The following is a 24,648-nucleotide window of genomic DNA, read 5'->3' on the forward strand; positions in this document are numbered from 1 at the left end:
TAAGCGAGGAAACTGAGGTCCTGAGAGGCTGAGTTGCTCTTTGATCCGAGTCAGCTTTAACCCCATGGCTATTTAGTATCTCACAAACAACCAGAGTCAGGTGAAATAACAGGCACTCTCAACATAATTAGAGCAAAGATCACACATTCAGAGACAAGAAATGGGGCATTTGCTACACACAAAAAGATGATTTAAAATGTAAGGTATCTAAGGAATCAGCTAAGTTAAAAGAGAACTACTAGCAATTATTTCTGAGAATACAAGGTGGATGGGTGAGGTCAGAAAAGGTGACTGCAGCTTTTAGTGGGCCCAGATTTCTCAAGTTTAAAAGCAGTTGTCATTTGGTCTTGTCTCTTACACGGAGGGCCTGAAAGGCAGTAACATGTAGTGTAAGGGATGGAGGTTTCCGTATTTGGCACTCCTGGATTCGTGGTAGTATCCTGTCATATGTATTGTCATTGTTGTTTCTGACAATATTACCACCATTATTCTCATTCCATTCCAAAGTCTAGTCTCCTACGGTTCCAGTCCTTGAGATTTATAGCAATACCTGAATGGCCTATGTGCTTTCCTAAGGTACATTCTGGTCACTGGGAAATCCAGGTAACCTGAACAACTCCAAAGAACCTCAGGAGTGAAGATTCTCAAGTGGCTGGTGGCATCAAGTATAAAATTCACCTCTGGGGCTTTGGATGCTGTCTAGTGAGCAATATGGTAGACAGCAAGTAAGGATGATATGGAGATGATAATCCCTTGCTTGTGTACTGGGATTTACACCTCATCCCATTAATCTTCATTTTATAGATGAAGACTAAGGCTCAGAGATGTTAAATGCGTGGTTAAGGGTCATGAGTTACCAAGGGGCAGAAGTGAGCCCAGGTCTCAATTCTCAAGCCATGGTTCTGTCCTCTATAATGTGAAGGGCTTGCTGGATGCCAAGACATAGCTACCACTTCCGCAGATAATTTTCCCTTCCAAGAGTTCAGCGGCCATTAAGAAGTATAGCTGTCAACTCTTGGTTATTTAACAAGTACAATTACGGTCTCACCCTGAGGGAAAATTGTTAGTGAGCCAACCACATCCACTGCCCCATCAGCTCAGGATATTTTTCTCAATTATCAACTCATTTCTCATGACAGAGTTAGCCCTAATGATATCCTGCTCTTTCTTTTCATATTCTGTCAAATTACATAAAGATATTATTTATCAAATAACTACTAATAAGAGCTACCTTACTATGTTTCTAAGCACTTTTTATGTTACCTCCTTTAATATTAACAATCCAGCAAGATAGGTAAACCCAATTTACAATAAATCCTAATAGTGGAAAGGTTAAGGAAGAGGCCCAAGATCATACAGCAAATTAGTAGAGGAACTGAGATCTTAATCCAGTTTGCCTGACCTAAAGCTCTTGCCCTTCTATCCACTAAAAGGTTTCTTACCTGGGATCCTGTCAAAGAAAAGAATCTGATCCAGAAGTTCTGGGGTGGGGCCTGAATTCTGCATTTCTAATAAGCTCCAGGTGATATGGATACTGTCAGTCCAGGAACCCTCTCTGAGGAACAAAGCACTATACAACACTGCCTGTTCTCCAATCACTTTTTTGTTTTTCTTTTTTTTTAAGATTTTATTTATTTATTTGACAGAGGGAGAGACAGCAAGAGAGGGAATATAAGCAGGGGGAGTGGGAGAGGGATAAGCAGGCTTCCTGCCAAGCAGGGAGCCTGATGTGGGGCTCGATCCCAGGACCCTGGGATCATGACCTGAGTGGAAGGCAGACGCTTAACGAGCCACCCAGGCGCCCCTCCAATCACTTTTTTCATAACATGTCTTAAGCAACTCTTCACCTCTAAAAAATCTCAAGTCATCTTCAGATCCTTTCCTTCTGCACCTGTTTTTGGCTCCAGTCAGAAAAACAAACTCCATAATAGCTCTGGGAATAAAACCTACAAAATATGGAGGACTCCAATAACCATGTCTGAGACAAATAGCTCTACGGCCTAGCACCAACCCCAACTCCTGTAGAATGCATTTCAGCAATCTGGTCTTCAGGGCTAGTCTGGCTTCCCTGGCTGCTGCCAAAGTAACTAGAGGTCAAACTGCTCCTGATCTAACATGGTCAACTGAACCTGGTTAAGCCTTGGAAGGGCCTAGGATGGTACAGCCAATCAATGAATGTATGCTGAACTGAAAACAATGAAGAGATCTCTGCTTATGACACTATATATGAACTACCGTGGTACTTCCTTTCCAGCCACTATGCCATGTCTTGCCCAGAATCACACACCTCTACTTATGTTCCATAGCCTTCTACCCAGTTTCCCCGACAGCTGTATTGAACAGCATTTCAAGGCCTGCATTCTCTTTTGTGGCACGAAGTCTAAAATCAAGGCTCAATATTATGTGCTGCCTTGCCATCTGATGAAATCAGGAAGGCCTCAAATGACCTAACTACAAATTCTATTACCCACTCTGCTCTAGTAGACAAGGTCCCTGAGCCAAACAATCCTCCTTATCAAAGGGACTAAGGTCCAGTTCCTGTTTATCCGTGAGTAGTGGGTTTCAGTTCCTTATCAGCCCCCAAGATTATTCTAGCAAGCCAATCACATCCCCTGGCAGAAACCAGGAGGCACCTCACCCTTTTGATACTACAAAGCCTGCCTCCCACAGCCCCTGATTGTTCACTCTGCTCCTGAGGGCAACCCCGTGTGGCCCTGAGCAGCAGACTGTGTCCTCTTCTGGGGCTGTGAGTATATGTGACTAATAAAAGCTGCGGTCAGTCCCACCTGCCAGTGTCCACTGTTGTGTGTGCAGCCATCCCCATAATCCTAGGGTAGGAATTCTTCCCTCAGCAACAGGGTGAATAAGAGGTGATTAAAACATCCTTTTTGCCCAATCCACTGGTCTCTGCTCTTTTTCATATGCGTGAATCTCTTGAATGCCTTTGACGAAGTCATCAACTGCCCCATGACGGTAATAATGTCCAGCATTGTGCTAAGCACTGTCCACATACTTTTCCATTTAATTTCCCTAACATCCCTATGAGGTAGATACCATTATTACCCCTAATGTACAGATGAGGAAACTAATGTCTAACAGGTTATGCCCAAGATCATACAGTTAATAAGTCTGAGCACGGTTCAAATGAAGATCTGTTGGCTCCCTGTTCTTAATTACTACTTCAGTCTTGACAGAATTTCTGGGCTCAGTGTTAGCATTCCTCAACCCCTCTCCACAGAGAGAGATGTGCTGCTGGCTGGCCTGACAGGAGCATCTGCATTTGAGACGCCTTATTTATTTGCTGGTCTCTGCTGAAAGATGGATGGAGATGTGTATCTGGAAAGAGTGCCATTGGAACAGGCTGGCTGGCTGGCTACCAAGAGACTTCCCTTGATGGCTTGAACTTAATTTACCAAAAGGTCTAGTGTGGTTGTCAACCTTGCAGATACAAACACTCCATCCTATAAAAGTCCCACAGTTAATTGGACTTTGGAGGTTCGATAACACAGCCTAAACTCATAAGAGAAGAAGTATAAATTAGAAAGTGAATTTATTAGTTCATTTATTAGTGAAATAGGCCTACTCTATACAATTACGTGTGAAAAAATTCAAGCAGCAAGGTCAAGTATCATCAGAAGAGATTGTATGCTACCAACATTCAGTGGAAACTTGGTGCAGCTGTCTTCAGCCGGGCAGGCAGAGTCTGAGCACCAGTGTACACTACACCGGCACCACGAGGCGTTCTGTCGTGTCCCTTCCATCACCTGGACTCTTCTATGGCTCCAGTCTCTCTTTTGAAAAAGTTGGACTCAGCTTTGTCTCTGACGTAACCTTGTGCAGGTATTTAGTAGCACTGACCATGTGCTGACTTTTCAGTCTCTCTCAAATGCAAGCAGTGCCTTCCTGTTGCCCCTGCCCACAGGCTTTCCACTCAATGCTCTGAGCATCTATCAGATCAGAACTACCCCTCCTGCAAGGAGCTTCATGCACTGAAGCTCCCAGCTCACTTCAAACTTAGCCACCCTCTAACTTCTCCCTGGCTATTACCAGATTCAGTCCTCACTCCCTTTCTTTTCCCGTTCCTCACCCCCTCCCCCCTCCCATGCACTTCTGTCACCTGTCACTCTGCCTCCCTTCAGCCACTCTGCCACACATCACTAATGACAACTTTTAAAAAGTATTTATCAATACCAAACATACGTGAAATGATTCTTGATCAGAAGGATAATAAAAATCAGGGAATTTTGCAACTAAAATTATCCTTAGAGACTATGTAATTCAGGCCTGTCATTTTACAGATGAAAAAACTGATAGAAATTAAGTGACCTGCCAAGTCATGTACCTAGATAATGGCAGGGTCAAACCCAGGATCCAGATTTCTGGGTTTTCAAGACAGCACTTGAACCAAAATACCAAACTCCTAAGTATACAAAACAGGGGAGGGGCGCAGTGCGGAGGGCTTCCTAGGTATCTCATAGACTGGCGGCCACTAGCACTAGGTGTGTTACACAGCAGCACATTTGCTATTTTTTTCTTTGAATGTTGATTAAATACCAACCACTGATAGCTCTTTCAATGAGAAAATAATTATCCTCAAGCCAGAAAACTGCCCAAAAGTGTCTCAGGGAATATATGATTGCAAATTCCCCAATCAACTGTCATTAGTAGAACTGTAAGGTAGATTTGTGACTTAACAAGAATAGAAAGAAAAAACACATTTTTAAAGTGACTAAGATACTTAAAAGGTAACATATTTAATGAATTTATGTGTAACTGAGGTCATGATGGAAAAGGCCTTTTTACACATAAAGGAAACAGAAGAAATTCACAAATAATCAATAGATGTGATTACATAAAAACAAACTTCCAAAAAACAGTATCAACAATACTAAAAGATAAATGAAAAATGTGTCATATGAAGTGAAAAATAAGTGGTTAATATTAGAATAGAAAGATCATACAATCAATAAAGAAAACAAATTAACATTTCAATTTTTTAAAATGGACAAAGAAAATTCACAAACCAACTGATTTAAAAAGTTCACCCTTATGAATAATTAAAGAAATGCAAATTAAAACATTAACGCTATTTTGGGGCGATCAAATTGGAAAAATTTTGCAATGATAATATTTGAGAAGCAGTAGTTCTAGACCACGCACTCTGATTTGGCAGACTTCAGTTTAAAGCCTCAAACACTCAGTGACCTTGGGCAAGTCACCTTAATCACTGTGACCTTAATGTCTACAGTTCTTGTGTGTGTGTGTGAAGATGAAATGGGATAATGCATCTGAATTGTTTTAGCAAAGTTCCTGTCAACAGTAAATGCTCAGTGTTAGCTGCTATTATTATAAAAATATTACTTGTATTAATAACGCAAGGGAGGGAGCATTGAGACAGGTGCCCACACAGTGCTGATGAAAGTATAAACTGGTAAAAATCCTTTAGGAAAGTAATACGGTAAGTAATCTCATCTAGAGCTATAAAAAGTGTCTTTGGAGGAAGACATGAGCATTTGTGGGGGCTGGGGAAGTTATTCTCTATGCGCACTGTCTGAATGTTTTACCAGGATGTTTATATATCAGTTGTATAATTATAGATAAATAAAAAAGAATGAGAAGCCCATTATAGAAGAAAAAAATTTTTTTAATATTTATGCCTTTAGACCCACTTCTAGGAATCCATCTATATGGAAATAATTAATTAGAGATATAATGAAATATTTATGTATACTGAATTCAGAAGAATAGTATCACTGGTAAAAAAACTGGAAATTTAGATGTACAATATGAGGTTTTTAAGTAAATATGATATTACAGACATATTATGAAATATGCAGCCAGTAAAAAATTAGGCTCTCTATAGGATACCTATAGCACAAGCAACCAAAAATAAATAAATATATAAATAAATTGGACTTTATCCAATTTAAAAACTTTTGTGTATTAAAGGATACTTTTATGAAAGTAAAAAGAGAACCCCAGAATGGGAACAAATACTCTCAAATCATTTATCTGATAAGGGTGTAGTATCCAGAATATATAAATATTAGCATATCAGAATACAGTATCCAGAACTCTTACAACTCACCAACAAAATGACAAATAAGCCCATTAAAATCAGGCAAAGGATTGGAATAAATCTCTCTCCAAAGAGGATATACAAAATGGCCAATAAGCACATGAAAAGATGCTCAATATCAGTTGCCATTAGGGAAATGGAGATCAAAACTGCCAAGAGCTACCACTCTACACCCACTAGGATGCTATAATAAAACAAACACACACACAGAAAGTACAAGTATTGCTGAGGATGTGGAGAAATTGGAACCCTCCACACATTGCTGGTGGGAATGTAAAATGTGTAGCCACCGTGGAAAACAGTTTACAAGTTCCTCAGAAAGTTAAACAGAGATACTATATGAGCCAGCAATTCCAATCCTAGGTCTAACCCAAATGAAATGAAAACATATATCCACACATGGAGCATTATACATAACAGCCAAAACCTGGAAACAACCCAAATGTCCACCAACTGATAAATGAACAAACAAAATGTTGTATATCCATTCAATGGAATATTATTCAACCATACAAAGGAATGGAATACAGAAAACATACCACAGGGGTGAAACTTAGAAACACTATGCTCGGGGCGCCTGGGTGGCTCAGTCGTTAAGCGTCTGCCTTCGGCTCAGGTCATGATCCCAGGGTCCTGGGATCGAGTCCCACATCGGGCTCCCTGCTCTGCGGGAAGCCTGCTTCTCCCTCTCCCACTCCCCCTGCTTGTGTTCCTGCTCTCGCTATCTCTCTCTCTGTCAAATAAATAAATAAAATCTTTAAAAAAAAAAAAAAAAGAAACACTATGCTCTGTGAAAGAAGCCAGTCATGGAAGGCCACATGCTGGAGGATTCATTTATATGAACTGTCCAGAACAGGCACATCCACAGAGATAGGAAGTGGATTAGTGGTTGCCAGGGGCTAGGAGGAAGGGGAGTTGGGAAGTGAATGCTAATGGGTATGGGGGTTTTTTTGGGAGTGATGAAAATGTTCTAGAATTAAAAAGTGGTGATGGTTACACAGACTTTTAAGTTGTACACTTTAAAACAGTAAATTGTATGGTATGTGAATTATAGCTAAATAAATTTTTTTAATTAGGCTCTTGAAGATTTTTAATAACATGAGGAAATGCTCTCAATATACCAAAAGAAAAAAAAAACCAGCATGCAATTGTATATATAATTCCAATTTGGTTTAAAAATATATGTACATGTATGTACACATTTGCACTTAAAAAACAGAAAATATGTCAAAATGCTAACAGTAGGTTCCTAGGTAGTGTTATGATGGGGGATTTATTTTCTTCCTCATACATTTCAGAATTTTTTATAGTAAACATGTATTATGGAATTTAAAAATAGAAAGCCAGGTAGGTCTGGCTGGCTTCAAAGCCAGTGTCATTTCCAACAACTATTCATTCATTAAACATTTATTTAGTTCCTACTATGTGCCAAGCAAAATTAAATAAGATATAATCTCTGCCTGCAGGGAATTTACACAAGTCTAGCCTGGGGTTTAAACCTGAGTCCATGGACTAGGAAAGGAAAGAAGAGTCCATGTGTTCTCTAAATTACAAGCAATGTTGTCCAACTGCACACTTTCTGGGGCAGAGGGCCCACGGCTGTCCTGAGCAGCAGTGTAGCTTAGTGGTTAAGGATGGAGCTGGAGCCAGACTACCTGGTGTGAAGCTTGAACATCCAATCACAAAGTATGTGATCTGAGGGGCGTAGGTTTCTCATCTACAGAATAGGGGAAATAATAGTACTTCTCTCACTGGGTGGTTAGAAGATTAAAGGAGTTAATACACCTAAAGCATCAGCAGTATGCACTGAGGACACAGTAAGTGCTCAATAAATGCATCAGCTGCTAGCCACTATCATCACTACCAGGGCCACCACCCCACCACTAAATTCTCAAGGAGGCAGAGACAGAACGGACTAAGGACCACTAGAAAGGTTGTTTTCCACATCTCAAAACTGGCAGCATCTGATTCTTGATAAGCCTATAATAACCGTTATATTAAACTAATTTCTATTTCCAGATTCTCTCAATTTCTAATGAAACTCTTCTTTTGAGGCATTCTATAAAACACAATGAGACAAAACATCAAAACAGTCAGTGTAACAAACTGCTTGTGTCCTCTTATCTTCTAACTGCTAGAAACAAGCAATTTTTCACGGCTAGCCTTGGAAGGAGGCTTTGAGAGGCTTATCTGTCTTTTGCCTGCCTTTCCGGCCACGCTGCTCTGATTGAATAGTTCACCCAAGATGACTCTTCACAGGCCAAACTGCAAAATCTCTGGAGCAACACAGTCATCTAACGAGTGACTGCATTCCACCTCCTGGGACTCTTCCATCCTACAGTCGAGAGTCTCAACAAGCAATCATCACTCCAATGCTTTTATATCCAAGTTCTTAGATGTTAAAAAACAAACAAACAAACTCTTGGCTTTGTCACTGGTACTTATAGGCATTTTTCAGTGACCTGAAGATGTGGGTAAGTTCTGAGGTTTCACCAACTTGATTTTGAGAATACACTTTTCCTTAGCTGGGAATAATCAATCTGGACACACGGTAACACCGTACCAAAGTTCAAATTCAAAGATACCCACTTAACGTACAAATTAGAGAGCTCAGGCAACTACACAATACCAAACCAGGCCTGGTGACTCAAGACACTAGGTGCCTAACAGTAAGGGTCAGAGGCTCTAGAGCCAGCCCGCCCGCTGCCCAGGGGCCAAATCACAGCGCTGTCCCTCTCAACGGCTGTGTGGCTTTATGCAAGTGGCCTAACTCTCTAGGCCTCACTTTCCTCATATGTAAAATAGGGATATTAGTGCTTATTAGTGGGGTAGCTATAAGCACTAATAAGCCACTGCATGTATATGAGTCAATACGTGTGAAGGACATTTCCTATAACTTTGTAAACATTCATTAAATGTCAAAAGGAAGCATAAAATCCACCTGCCAAAATATTTTATTTTATAGTTCTTAGGTTGGATAATCCGTTCACAGATGTACTTCTAAAAATCACTCTGCCTCATCACTTATCTAAGTTACATATGTATCTTCTATACGTCAAATACTGCAAATTTTTTTTTAAAAAAAGAATAAACTTTGGGGTGCCTGGGTGGCTCAGATGGTTAAGTGTCTGCCTTCGGCTCAGGTCATGATCCCAGGGTCCTGGGATCAAGTCCCGCATCGGGCTCCCTGCTCAGTGGGGAGCCTGCTTCTCCCTCTGCCTCTCTCTCTCTCTCTCTCTCGCTCTGTCTCTTATGAATAAATAAATAAAATCTTTAAAAAATAAAAAATAAAAAAAATAAAAAAGAATAAACTTTATAGACAACCACACTGCTAGTTTCAAACAGCTGGTCTGAGATGGGAGTCAGCTAGGAAAGGGAGAGAAAATGGGCTGGGTTAGGCCTCTCATAACAGAGAGTGCTGGGCTATAAGCTGAGAGAATTCAAAGCCTTAAACTCATGGAAAATTAGCCAGAGATATGGGAACGTTTGAAATCACCTGGTCCAATTCAGACATTCTGTAGATGAGGAAACGGAGGTGTTGACAAGTGTCTTAAGATCTTCCAGATCAGTAATGACAGAAATGAGACTCTTCTGTTACCTATATTTTTGGTACACGCTCTATAAGTGGAAAGCAACGAAGAACACATTTTGGAAAGGGAAAAGGACACAGTTCGGAAGGGTTAAGGGAGGGATCTAACAATAGGAGCTTACATTTGCAAAGGTTTATTATATCCCAGGCACTATGCCAAGCACTCTGCATGGTAGCCTTATATAATTTTTGCAAAACCTGTGAGGTAGTTACCATTATTAATTCCACTTTCAACTGAGAAAGTAGAATCCTATCAAAAGTAAACGGCTTGCCCCAAATCACAAAGCCGGTGAGTGCCAGAGTCCGTAAATGAACCCACGCTGTCTGACTCCAGGGCCGGAACTTTCACCGCTGGATACTGCCCAAGCATGGGACTGAAAAAGCTGTGAAGCTCTTGATCCCTCAGTCTTTCTCCTACTTTTTTGGTAACTTCTCTGTTCAGAGGCAGTGCAGAGATACATAGTAAAGAAAGTGGGGTTTTGTTGTTGCTGCTGTTTGTTTGTTTTTAATTCCAGTACAGTTAACATAGTGTTGTATTAGTTTCGGGTGTACAATATAGAGATCCAACAATTCTATGTATTACCCAGTGCTCATCATTGATAGTGTAGATAAATAAAGTGTTTTTAAAGAAGAGATGCCATTAATTTAGAGGCTACTCATCCTGTGTTATATGAGGCACGACACACACTTGTCAAGGCCCTGACCTGTCCAAGGTCACGAAGAAGGTGATGGTGCTGCTGGGGGAGGCGGAGCCCATACAGCCCCAGCGAGGCTCTACAGCCCCATTTCCTTAGTCAGGGAACAGTGTGTGCCTGTCCATCCAGCAGATCTTTACTGAGCCCAGCCAAACACCCTTAACTAAAGCTGTCTTTACAGAGAAGAAATTCAGCATAATCCTGCTCTCAAAGAACTGGCACAGGTAAGAACAGATCACTTTCAGCTTGGAATCCTACTCTTCTTATACCTCAGTAGCTGAGTATCAGAAGCACTGAAGACTATGGAGCTCCCACTGCCCACATTACTGCCCTAGGACACCATGCAGATCACCCAACCTTCGCTAGACCTCTGTGCACACTTCGCAGATGAACTCCGTTCTCCTCTCCTCCAAGTGCTGGAAGTTTTTTCTCTTTGAAGAAGCAGGAATTATTTTCATCTCTAGCTTTCTCTTGTCTATCACCAAGGAGTATGACAAAAGGGTTAACTTGAGGAGCTAACAACAACAAAAAATGCAAAAGAGGATAACTTCTCTATTGCTTCTAACTTTGGGAAAGAGCTATGGGATCCCATAGTATTTGCCCAAAAATGTTCAAAGGAAGACATGAAAATTTCATCCTCAACACTTCACTGCCTGAGAAAAAAATCCAGAACTCTAGGGGCCAATTATTCTCCTGTCTTGGACTCTAACCTTAGAAAGGTTTGAACCTGACTGGAACTGAGGCCGCTGACAGCAGAGTACCATCTATATAAGCAGCCAGTATCTAGGGTGGTCAGATCTAATGACTGCCAGGGCTTCAGAGCATCATTCACAAGTTACAGTACCACACTAAACCTATGGGCTAAATGAATAAGAGCAGCAAATTTTACTGTTATTTAAATTCACAAGTTCCTACTATGTTCCCAATATCATGCTGGGAGCCAGGTACTCAAAACACTGGCAGGCCTTTAAAAATCAACTAGTACTGGACTGCACTAATAAAACTAGGCCAAGAGAAGGCAAGTGAGAGCAGAGCATTAGGGAACGAGGAGGAAGGGGTGATAGGAGGGCTTACTGTTTGCAAACAGAAGTGAGGGAAATCTTTGTGATACGAATTAGAAGGGAAGACTAATGTAATACTATGAGCTGGAGTTTAGAATGGAGTGGCTCTTGACTGTCTCCCTTGCTTTCACTTTTCCCTGGCCAGTTGGGAGTTTAAAATTTGAAAAATAATTTTTTTTTTTTAAAGATTTTATTTATTTGAGAGAGAGAGAAAGCATGAGGGGGGGGAGGGTCAGAGGGAGAAGCAGACTCCCCACCAAGCAGGAAGCCTGATGCGGAACTCAATCCTGACTCCAGGATCATGACCTGAGCCGAAGGCAGTCGCTTAACCAACTGAGACACCCAGGCACCCCTGAAAAATAATCTTAATAAGGAGCTAAAAGGAGTTGGGTTCTAAACCTGACTTTAACTTTGTAACCTTGAGTTACTTAATTTTTCAAAACCTGTTTCCTCAACTGTAAAAGGGAGGTAACATGTATATGGGAGCTCATAATGCCATTCACACTTTTGTGTGTTTGAAACTTCCATATTTTAATGGAGACACTAAAACCTATTGCTTACTTGCTATAAGGATTACAAGAAATAATTATGGAAAATACCTAGCCAGCGCCTGGCCTTTGTAGTATTCAATAAATGATAACTATCATTATCAACATGCTATTTATTAAAGTTCTGGGATGAGGGCAAAGAGAACAACATACTACAAAGCAGTGAATTCATAGCCGCAGACTGTACAATTAGGAATATCTGGATGTCTGTACAAGGTCACTGTTTGTTTTTTTTTAAGATTTATTTATTTATTTATTTATTTGACAGAGAGAGACACAGCAAGAGAGGGAACACAAGCAGGGGGAGTGGGAGAGGGAGAAGCAGGCTTCCCGCCAAGCAGGGAGCCCGATGCAGGGCTCGATCCCAGGACCCTGGGATTACCACCCGAGCCGAAGGCAGACGCCCAACGACTGAGCCACCCAGGTGCCCTGTACAAGGACAATCTTCCCATATATGGGTCTTATAGGCTCACTCTTTCATCTACTTTCATCTTCCCCTTCCTGCTTTATTCATCCATTCAACAAATATGCACAGACTGCCTACCGTATGTAGGACACAGAGCTACGTACTGAGAATGGAGGAGAACAGACAAGAGAAGGGGTTTTGAGGGGACAATATAACAGGATGGGCTGGGGGGGGACATCTATGAACTATCTGAAATGATATATAAAAAGTTTTGAGTATGTGGGTGTATACACCCCTCTGAGAAGTTCTGGAGGGATTCTAAAAGGAATTACTTATTTTTTTTTTTTTTTTTAAGTTAAGACTGAAAATCAACAAGAAGCATACAAAATTTATAGGAAAAAACATAAAACACTCCTGAAAAATCACAAAAGTAGCCTAGAGCAAATGGAAAGATGGGACATGATCTTGGACAAGAAGACTCAACATCAGAAAGATGTCAGTTCTCTCTAAGCTAATTAATAAATTTAACACAATCTCAATAGAAATACCATCCATCTGTTGCTGCCTGAAACTAGACAAATTGATTATAAAGTTTATATGGCAGAATAAACAAGCAAAAGCAGCCAGGAAAACACTAAGAGCAATATGAAAAAACTGGCCCTTCCAGATGTTAAAAAATTACAAAGCGTCTAAAATTAAGATGGTTTTGTAACGGCATATGAACTGACAGTCAAACCCATGGAACAAAATAGAAAATCCAATAAGAAACCCAAATGTATACAACAGTTTAGTATCCAATTAAAACAGCATCTCAAATCAACAGACAAAAAATAAGAACTTTCTTTTTTTCTCTTTCCTTTTTTTTTTGAGAGAGAGAGAGAATGGGGCAGGGGGTGGGGGGAAGGGGGGGGAGAGGGAGAGTCTTAAGCAGGCTTCATGCCCAGCATGGAGCCCAGCCTCATGACCCCAAGATCATGACCTGAGTTGAAATCAAGAGCTGGACGCTTAACTGAGCCACCGAGGCCCCCTAGTAAGAACTTTTCATACGTGGGAAAAGATAAAATTGGATCCTTCCTCAAACCAAATGTCAAGATAAATTCCAGGGGCGCCTGGGTGGCTCAGTCGTTGGGTGTCTGCCTTTGGCTCAGGTCGTGATCCCGGGGTCCTGGGCTCAAGCCCCGCATCAGGCTCCCTGCTCGGTGGGAAGCCTGCTTCTCTCTCTCCCACTCCCCCTGCTTGTGTTCCCTCTCTCACTGTCTCTCTCTCTGTCAAATAAATAAATTTTTAAAAAAGATAAATTCCAAAAGGATAAGAACCTTAGATGTTTAAAAAATAAAAAGTGAAACCATACATATACTGGAAGAAAACATTAATGAATTCCCCATAAATTAAGAGCAGGGCAGACTTCCTAACTGTGACTCAAAATCTAAAGCAATACACTGTTAAGACCCATAAATATAATATATAAAGATGTAAAACTTTTGTACAGCAATAAAACAACATATGCAAAGTTAGGCATATGACATACTGGAAAAAATATTTTTGCAACTTATACCACAGACATTGAGCAGATATCCTGTATCTCATTAAAGGAGAAAACAAATTTAAACTATACTGAAATGATTTCTTACCTAACAGATGGGCAAACCCCCCAAAACTTTGATAGGAAGACTCAAGAGAAACAGAGGGAGGAGGATCAGGTATGAAATAAAAACTTCTATGAACACACCTTGTTATGTAGTTTTGATTTTTGAACCACATAAATGGTTTACATAGTTAAAAAACAAAGTTAGATTTTTAAAAGCAATTCTTTTTTTTTTTTAAGATCTTATTTATTTATTTGAAAGAGAGAGAGGAAGAGGGAGAGAGAGTGTGCAGGAGCCAGGGGAGGGGCAAAGGGAATGAGAGAGAGGCAGACTCCCCACCGAGCAGGGAGCCCGATGCGGGACTCCATCCCAGGACCCTGAGACCATGACCTGAGCGGAAGGCAGACGCTTAACCGAACGAGCCACCCAGGTGCCCTAAAAGCAATTCTTAAAGTTTAAAACAAATGAGCCTGTTGATAAAGCTTATCAAGTTGGTGGCATAATAAATATAAATATATCAACTGACCTCAGGACAGTATTTCACTACACATCTGAAACAGCACATAGTCCCAGGACAAAGGAACCACATAAAAACTCAAACAACATTCGGTGATCTAACAGTCAGTGCAGATAGTGGTACTGCTACCCGCCTGGTTAGTACCAGGGCCAGGAAAATCCAAAGCCCCAGAGTGCCGCCCACTTGTCCTGGGAAGGATGAAGCTCTGTGGCCCACTGAGCATGACGGAGTGGTACTCAAGTAGAAAGGGTGAGAGGAGGGGAGAGAGTAACATGAGGCTTGAGACAGAGCTTGAGGGCAGCGCAGTCCAAGCCAAGGAACTGCATTGTCCTGAGGGCAGGCAAGCCATCCGAGAGTTTTAAGCAAGGGGGAAACAGTCACATGTGATCTGTGCTTTATAAAGATCACTGGCAACAGTGTACAAAATAGATTAGAAAGGAACAAAGGAAGAAGCCAGCTGGCCAGTTCTGAAACTGTTGTAGTAATTCAGGGCAAGAGATTATAGTAGCTTTAACCAAAAGAGAAAGGGGACATCAGTAGGCTTGTAGCCTAAATAAATGTGTGCTATTTGTGGGTAGGGGGTGGAAGGAGGGTAGGGGGTTGACAGAAGGGGAAGAACATGGGGGGACTTTCTGCCTTTTGCAACTCTGTGGTGCCATCCACTGAGATTAGGAACCGAAGATAAGTACCAGATGGAAGAAAAATGGCAAGTTCACTGCTGCCAGAGCCCCTGACATCATCCTTCAGAGCTAGTGGGGACAAGGAGCTAAAGGAGTCAAGGACGAAGATCCAACAGTCAGGCTGCAGTCTTAGAAAGCTGAGAAACAGATGAAACTAGCAGGTTAGCTGACCTCTTGCAATACTTTCTCAAAATCAGAAATAGAACCACATACTGTTCACTTTGTTTTTTAATAAATTTCAAGTAACCAATATTTAGAGCCCCAAAAGCTAGTAATCCTTTGTTTCTAATCTCCCTCATCCTTCTTGGGCCCTTTCCTTCATAAAAATTTACTTCATCAAACATTGAGAGTCCCAGAATTAGACTCTCTGCTAATAGCAGAGGTCACTCATGCAAATACCTCCGGGGGTCAGACAGATGTAAAATCTCTCTCTGTAAATATAAGCAACTCACTGACAAACACTGTATGGGCCAAACAAACTGTGGCCCACAGCAGTTTTCTACTGAGGTCCCATGTTTGCAAAACATCCCAAGATAAAAACTTAAAGACAGTTCCTTCCTTTTCTTTCCATTTTTCTAATAAACCAGAAATTGCATCTTTGAGTTGACTTTTTCAGAGGTCCTAATATTAGGGAAGTGAGATAAGCTTGGTTTCAGAAAGAGCTCTCTTTCCCTTCACAGACAACAGAGGGATGCCAGGACAAAGCAGGGGCAGCATCTCTCCTCCTTCACTCCTCTGTCTCTGCCTCCTTGAATCCATCCCTCTCCTCCTCCTCTCTCCCTCCTAAGGTCCTGAGGAACCGAGTCCATCTACACGAAATTGATGCCTAGAGCCAAAGTATTAGGCTGCTACCACTCTTCCTTTCACCTGTCAGAAGAAACAAATATGGCAACTGCTACCAAGGTTGCCAAGACAACACATCATCAGTGTGGCAGTCTCCTGTAAAATCATGACAATGACCTCTGAGGCATTTCTGAAGTACCTCATTGGGTAAATACCTCTACCAGACATGATCACTCAACTATGCTTGGCCACTTTTGACAGGAAACATGGCCCGAAAAGATACTTTCAAAACTGCAGTCAAGACCATACAGCAGTAAGAAATAACCGGTTTCAGGGGGATTCTCAACACTACTTTGGGCCAGTGGTATTACATGTGACATTTCATTGTTGGCTCTGCACCTTGAGGGTCAATGATCCCTCTGAGACCTGATTAGAGAAATGGACTCACTCCCCAGAAAAATGACATTCAGACAAATTTAAAGGATTTGTGGGTCCCCTGCAACTCAATCATTTATCCCAGATTAACAACCTGGGATCAGTTATAATGTATTTACTTCATCTAAGGAAATTAAATACTTGGTGTCATGAGTTTGAGGATTTGGGGTTAAATAACAACATTGGGGAAATATAAGGAAAGCTAGAGTTCTTTCCTTACCCTTCTTTCCCTTGAGGGCTGCAGAAGCCTCAAAACTGCAACAGTCTCTGCAAATGACATACCGTATCCCTTCCATGACTTAGAGAAAGTGACAGTCTCATCTCTGAATTTAAATGCCCTTAACATTTAATTCTTTCCTCTACATGGTTACAACTTGCTTTCTTCGAATTATCGAGATGATGGCTTTAGAAGGCAGCCTATTGGAGATCCGGAAAACCATAAATTCCAATTCAATTTCCTTGTGAAAATCAAAGAGCTCACTCTCTTGAAGAGTTGAAAGCGGCTGAGGGGTCACTGTCTTCCTCCGGGGTGCTGGTATAGGCAGTCCTCCAGAAGGGTAACGTAAATACTCAATATGAGGCAACAGAGCATACCAATTTGTTTTTCAATCTATTTTATTTCAGTTCAAAGCTTCTTTGCAGACAGAGAGCCCAAGAAAACAAGCCACACTTTGGTTATACTCAGTCTTCTTCAATCTCCAAAAGCAGTTGAGTATTGCCAAAGTGTGGCTTGTTTTCCTGCACTGCCTGTCTGCAATGTGCTTTGAACTGAAATAAAATAGATTGAAAAACAAATTGGTATGCCCTCGCTCCTACTGCAGCTTTATATTATCCTTCAGAACTAGTGTTACCACCTTCTCTTTACTGGAACCCAACAGACCCAAATCACAGAGTAAAACTGAATACTTGAAATGTGAAGGTCCCACCCAAAACTAAAACAGCAATTTAATGCAGGGCTTATTGTTAACATTGCATTAACATGCCACTCTCTGTCCAGTTCCTTGCTCCATTTGCTGGGAGGGATTACATCTTCTAAGGATATGTGCGATCCAGTTACTAGACACAGCTTAAAGCAAAACTTGACATGGCTGATCTTCTTATACAGTTTGATTTCTTACTGCCTCTGCAATTTTTCACATTCATGAACCCAAATACCTTCTGATTTTTACCAATTCAGAAAGTCTGCTACTTGCTTTAAAGCATTCAATGCCTTGCATAAAGTACCAACATTATTTTGAACTTTTGGGAGGAAACCCAAAATCATTTGCAAACAAACTCTGAAATGACCACCAACTAGAAGAAACCTATCATTTTCTTAGACTGCCTTAAGAAAATGCACATGCCTTCAATGGAGGAACACACTAAAATAATGAAAAGTGCTCTGAATAGACAGTTGTATAATTTGGTTAAAAAAAAATTAAAAGCCATTTGGAAGAGTTCCTCTCTCAACAGAAACATTAAGAAAAAATAAGATCTGTTCTTGTGCCCCCACCCCATCAAATATAGAAACATACATACACATCCTCAGTTCTGTTGATAACATAATCCTGGATTTTTGTTATTATTTAGCACTTCAGATAAATTTCCATTTGGGGCCAAATTTGGTTAGTTTTCTCTAACTGGAACTCAGCAACATGTGTAACAACAAAAAGAAAACACCCAACCTGTTATTACATTTTCTCTTATTTAATCCACATAACAACCCTTGGAGGAGGTACCATCATCCGCCTTTCACATATTAATCTGTAACTGGCCCATGGGCGGGCCACTCTCTCAGCAGTAAAGCTGGCTTCAGGGGCCAGAGACTGGGAGCACGGGACTGAATCACAGCACCACTACTCACTTCTTCCAGCCCTCCAACACCCCAGATTCTTGCCACCTCACAATCTCTGATCCTATTAAAAAGTTCTTCCTTCCCAGTTGTCTCCCCTTTCCCTTCTTGCTGGACTGGATCCTTGTTTCAGCTTCAGCTATCTTTCTCCAGCAGCTTACTGGGCCATTCCGGTAAAAGGGGGTCTTCCAGGTTAGCATTATTTGACTACCTTCATCACAGATGCTACTATTTGCCTTAGACAAGAGGTGTTAGGTCCATCTTGCTCATGGTAATCGTAAGGCCTAGCACACTGGTGTCTGGTACATAGCAGGCAGTCAAATATTTGCTCAACCAATGGCCTGAATTTGTTTAAATACTTACCAGACTACAGGCTGTGAACACTGGCTAGCAGCTGATACAAAAACAGGTAAGGTGTGGTCCCGTCCTTGAGGGCATCCCAAATTGGTAGAAAAGATAATAAACACATGGGATAATACAGGGTGGTGCGATCAGCTAAGGTTCATATATTAGCTCCCTTGAATATTAGCTATGTAACCTTGGACATCTCTCCTCTCTGAGTCTCGGTGTCCTCATCTTTAAAATGGAAATACTAACACTACCTTTGTCATAGTGTTAGCGAGAAGACTGAATGATAATCCACGTAAATAAAGCACATAGTGCATTAGCACGCAGAAATCACTTAATAAATAACTACTAATTTTATTATGATGCTATGACAGCTGTATTTGAAATTACCTTTGTTTACCTGTATACCATCTGTCCAAGACCCTACTGAATTTAAATTCTGTGAAAGGCTAAAGATCATGTTGATCTTGTTCACCACTTTATTTCCAGGGATTTGAATCATCCCTAGTACATAGCAGCTGCTCAACTAATACTGAATGATTCATGAAAGCATGCATGCAGGCATGGAGTGTTCTGAAATCATTTGTTAGCTAAACTAGCGATGCATAGCCCGTTTGGGAACGACTGCCATATAAGAAAGGCATCTAAATTAGAAAGGAAGGTGTGGCAGAAGTTTGACGATTTAGCTAAGGAAAGAAAAACTTCATTTTGAGGTTGTAATTATATCTCCATAAACCATACACAGATTTGGATACAATTTCAAGCCAGAACCAAGGAGCCCCAGGTTGAGACTTGAAAGAAGTTGAAGCTGTGTGAGGTGGGTTACCAAGCAGAGGGCTCCCTAGGGTGAGCTCAATCTTCCAGACCTATAATCTATTGCACCCTTAGGAAGCTTAACCGCAGAATCTGGGCTTCCTCTCTTAGGCGGAAACATGGACACTTACTTATGAAGTGTTGTTAACAAACAAAAAAACCTCTGGGTATGAACATAAATAAAATCCTGGCTTATTGTAGGCGCTAGATGGATGGTACTGTTATCAAAAATAGGGGAAACAATTCCCACGTTGAATAACAGATCAATAAGGCCAGAGCTTTAGGTGTACGGGGTAGCTTTAACTGAAGTTTCCCATTCCATGAGAAGTGATCAGAAGACCCGCTGGACAACACTGACCAGTCTACTTGTGTCTAGGGCAGAGGTTGGCACACTTCTCCTGCTTAGGGCCAGGCCTAAGTATTTTCGGCTTTGTGGGCTATGCCATATCTATCCCAACTACTCAACTTAGCCCTTGTAGCAAGAAAGGAGCCATAGATGATACAGAACAATGAACATGGCTGTGCTCCAATAAAACTTCACTTGAGGACACTGATATTTGATTTCATATACATTTCACAAATTACATGAAAGTCTTCTCCGCGCCCGCCCCCCAGCCATTTAAAAATGTAAAAACCACTATTAGTTCCCGACAGACAAAAACGGTGGGGTGGGGATTGGCCCAAGGCCGGAGTTTCCCGACGCCTGGTGCACTTGGCAGAAGAGCGGGGGAAGAGACTCGAGAAGCAGCAGCGAGGAGGCCTCAGATCGTGCCAAACAGCAGACGGTGAGGGGCCAGGACAGGCCCCAGGCGGCGGGCAGGCCCCAAGCTGGGGCCAAGCCGGGTGCGCCCCGACGCAGCCCCGCGGCCTCTCCCCACCGCAGACTTACAGCCGAGCCTGCGCTCGGGGTGGGAGCCGCCCCAGGGGGTCCGCGTCCCGGGCGAGAGGAGGCGGATGGGACTTGGCAGAGCCCCGCGGAGTTCGCACGCCGAAGGGTCTCAGCGCGCCCCTCATTTGGGGCGCCTCTCGGGCCTCAGCTGCTAAAGGGGTCTCCAAGCTGAGTCCCAGCCCCGTTTCTATGGTTACCTGTTCAGCACCGATTCAAACTGCCGTTCTTTATTGACAGCGCCATAGAGGACACGAACACTCCTGCCCGAAGGGAACAATAAAGCTTTCTCCATTCAACAGCGCCAGAGACGCCAGAAGGCGGCCATTTTGAGGCCGGCGCGTAAGGAGTATAAGCGGCGAGGGGGCGGCCCGGCCTGCCCCGCGCGCCACAGTCACGTGCCGGGGGCGGGCCTCACGGGGCGGGGCCTGCGTCGCGCGCGCCCTCCACCAATGCCAGGGTGCTGGGGCTGGCGGGTTGCGGGGTTGTTCTCTGACCTATGACCCTTGGCCACTCCCTCCTCTCCCCACACTCTCTTTTGAAAGTTTTAGTGGGGTTCCACGGACTCTTGCTGGGGCAGTGCTAGACTTAGGATCTTATTTCAAGAATGGCACAGAAGTAGACACAAAAGGTTTCTCTACATTTTTCCAAAACATGTTCACGTGCGAGGCGGAGACGTGACCTGAGCCGCGTCTCCAGACGCATCCTCATTGGTAGACAGGCTTGGCACGGCTCGGCCGTGATAGGCTAACAGACTCGTGTCAGCCAATCGTGGTGTCTTGAAGATATCTTGATCCCGCCTCTCCCTCGTCCCTCTCAGGAATTTAGGGGGTGTGTGTAGGGGGGCGATCATAGCTTTTTTGCTCAGTTACTTTCTCACGCTTTGTTGCACAGTGAGCGTTCCACGTTGGAGCTCCTGTTGCCACCCTCACACAGCCCAACAGATTAAGTCAGATCCAGACAGTATCCGACAAATTAAGTCACATCAGTGCTGGCCCACTGAACCTCACACTGTCACTCTGTCACTGACGCGCAGCCAATTTTTCTGTCACTGCCAGTCATGCCGCCCAAATCCAGCAGTCTCAGTACAATGCCGAGTTCCCTCTGTGGTTACAGCTGTTACATCCACAACGTCAATATTCGGTCGTTCTGAGAGCTGTCATTGTCAGACTGACTCCCACTCCATCACCGTTTTTAGTCACAAATTCAATCTGCTGGGCAGAACTGTCACTTGCATTGTTGCTGTCATTGGGTTCATTATTGTTTACTGTCACTGTCCGGTAGGCGACCACTGTCAATGACCACAAACTTCAAACAGTTCTGTGCAGTGTAGCAATTGGACCCTGTGCCCAGCTGTCACCCTTTCGGTTGTTTTCACCGTCATTGTCATTCAGCTACTTTCACTGCCCCATAGTCAAGCCAATATTTAGCAGGCCCCTACTGGGTGCACAGCTGTCCTCCTTACTGCCCAATTAGTCACTTTCACTATTATACACACATGTCCCTGTCACATTCAGGGTCAGATTTACTATAGCTGACACCCAGTCACTTTTGTAGTCCCTAGAGCCACACCCCAGCTGTTATCCCCCCGATCATGCATTTCCACCATCTCTGCATTCTCCCTTAATAGGAGCCCCCAATATACAGGGTTGCCAGATTTGGCAAACAAGCAACAAATACCTAGAATGGTACGTGGCACATCTTAGGTGCTCAAAAAATAGTCCTCAAATTAATGGATTTTTTTTGCAAAACAGGATTATTGCTGATGTACTGTATGTAAATGTGAATGGCTTGTGGTTCAAACAGCTCAAACAGTAGGAATAAGTTTGCAGCCATGATCTGTCCTCCCTGTTCCATTTAACAAGGTTCTGCATCCTACAGGGACTAGGAGAAAACACGAGAAATGTGGCTACCACATACATGAATTCCTGGGACCACAGTTACAAAGAATAGGATTTCTTAATTTTGTATTTCTTATTTTAAAAGGAAGATATGTTTATAAAATATAGGAAGGACTCTTTCTTTCTGAAGGACTGTTTTAGCTATAACAAACAAAGAATACCAGCCCTCAACACACACTCATACAGAGTCATGGGTCAATGGCTGCAGTTTCTCCATGACTGTTTACGTGAGGTTTTGCATTATTAGAAGTTCCCAGGGGACTGCCTTGCCTATAGTTCATGAAGAACAGCATAGGGTCATGGAAACAAGGGTACCGGCTTCCATCTGGCCATCACATGGGAGGATAAGAAAACAAAGACGGGAACCTCTAAGCACTTCATCTCTCCAGAGAGCCTCACGGACTTTTGGAGAAATAACTTGTGCTTCCCAATCGCCAGAAGGACCCAATCCTTGACCTAAAGGAGGAAGGTACTTGAGAACTTTTCACCCTTTCTTGTACCTTGACAGAGAATGTTCCCAGGCTGATGCCCGAGGGGGCTCCAGCTAAACTACCAGTTGTTTCTGGAGTGACTACTACATGCCAAGGACACTGAGGTGAATAGACATGGTCCCTGGCATAGGTAATAGAACAGCCAACCCCACTTCTACTGCTAATAACAGCCAGGCCTCATTTACCTCTCCCTTATTCTCTGCCAGGTACCATGCCAAGCTTTACCTAGATTATCTCATTGAATTCTCATCACCCCCCAAAGAGGTAGGTGACATTACTACCCTCTTTTATGCAAGAGAAAAAAGATTCAGAGAAGGTGACACAGCTCCCAAGAAGGAGAGTTGGGGTTTAAACCTAGGAAGTCTGATTCCAGAGTCTTCACTTTTTCCCCTCAGAATAATGACTTGAGGGTTTTACAAAATATATGTGTCCATTATAAAGAGTTCAAGGATTACAGGGAAAAAAAAAATGAACGAGAGATTTAGAAACAGAATCACTATAAATCCTAGCACTTAGCAGTAACATATCATTACAGCTGAAGCATTTCTCCATCCCTGGGCATATATATGTAGGTGGGTAGATGGAGGGATAATAATGATAATAATGAGTTTCCCTCCAGTATTGCACTATGTGCTGGACACTGTTCCAAGCGCTTTCCATGAATTAACATATTTAATTTACTCAGAGAGAGATGGAGAGACATAATTTTATTAAAACGAACTCATTTCACATACTTGTGGTTCACATCAGCAGCCAACCACCCGCTGATGTTTTTCCCCAAATCTGGTTCTTTTCTCAGTCTTTGCTGTCTCCTCTCTGCCTTCTAATCAAATCCTAAGCCCAGAGTCCTTGGGCTGCAAAAGCTGAGTCTTTAAATAGCACCCTCTCCACAGCTGCTGCCCGGTCAAATGTCTCTGCTGTTCCCTCAGGCGGTGGCGGTATTTGTAGAGGTGAAGTTTGCTAGATGCTTGACATACGCTTTTTATTTGTTAGAGTAGGTATCTGGGCCTTGGCATTCTTTTTTCCTGGCTTTTTAAGTGTTCAAATTCCACTACCCTTTTCTCAAATCCAAATGAAGCTTGGTCTTCAGATCTTGCCCAGTGGAGACCAGTGAGTCTCAGATGAGAAAGCTGTTGGAATTTGCTGAATGACTCAGAAAGGTCAGCCGCCTGCTCATCCATCCGGCATGACAAAAGACTCGGGGGAGGGAGACTGCCTCCGCTGCAAAGGGGCTGCCCAGCCAATGGAATCTGGAGCCCTTCTGTGGGTCTGGTCCTACCAATATCATTTATTGTGAATGAATCCCTTGCCTTGGTTTCCCCCCCCCCCGAAACAAAAGACGCTTTATTTCATCATTCCTTCATTTAGAATGATGAAATGAAATTGACATCTCCGTGGAGATGGAGCATCCACAGAAGCTATGATTTTCCAGCCAAACCTGCTTCTCCTCTTCAGCAGCTTAGCTCAGAAAGGACAACCCACCCACCACCATTCTCTGTCTGATTGCACAGGTCAGACACCTGGAAGTTGCCTTTGACATTTCTGTTGCTCACCCTCAATCAGTCACCTAGTCTGACTGATTTTACCTCTAAATATATACCCTCCGTTTCCATGGCCAAAGTCCAATTGACCTTTATCTCTCACCTACTATAATGTCCTCATTCTCCAGCTCTTTTGATATCCTTTACTTTGTTCTGCAGATGCAAGCCAGCATAATTTTTCATGTCACTTAGTATCAACTTTATTAAGCATAATTTACATACAAGAAAATGTACTCATTTAAAGTGGAGTTTTGGCAAACACATACACCTGTGTAACCACCTCTATATCAAGATACAGAACATTTTTATTTTTTAGAACAGTTTTAGATTCACAGCAAAGTTGAGCAGCAGGTACATAGATTGCCAATATTCCCCCTGCCTATACATATGCATAGCCTCCCCTACCATCACCAGAATGATACATTTCTTGCAGTTGATGTATCTACATTGACACATCA

The 24,648-nt window shown here is 42.4% G+C and overlaps 1 protein-coding gene across 3 annotated transcripts in view; it reads right to left on the bottom strand.

Annotated features, from left to right (window-relative positions):
- ZBTB40 (zinc finger and BTB domain containing 40) overlaps positions 1 to 20,622 on the bottom strand; it is a 75,914-nt gene extending 55,292 nt beyond the window's left edge. For 2 of the 3 annotated variants that reach the window (XM_032391686.1, XM_032391697.1), the window contains exon 1: positions 20,458 to 20,621. The gene's annotated coding sequence lies outside the window, so the exon portion shown is untranslated. Of the gene's footprint in view, positions 1 to 20,457 lie in introns of all 3 variants that reach the window. The other variant, XM_032391681.1, reaches the window with a different exon arrangement.
- Between the last annotated feature and the right edge of the window lie 4,026 nt (positions 20,623 to 24,648).

Source organism: Phoca vitulina, unplaced genomic scaffold (assembly GCF_004348235.1).
Source record: "Phoca vitulina isolate PV1807 unplaced genomic scaffold, GSC_HSeal_1.0 scaffold2, whole genome shotgun sequence".
Taxonomy (NCBI): Eukaryota; Metazoa; Chordata; class Mammalia; order Carnivora; family Phocidae; genus Phoca; species Phoca vitulina.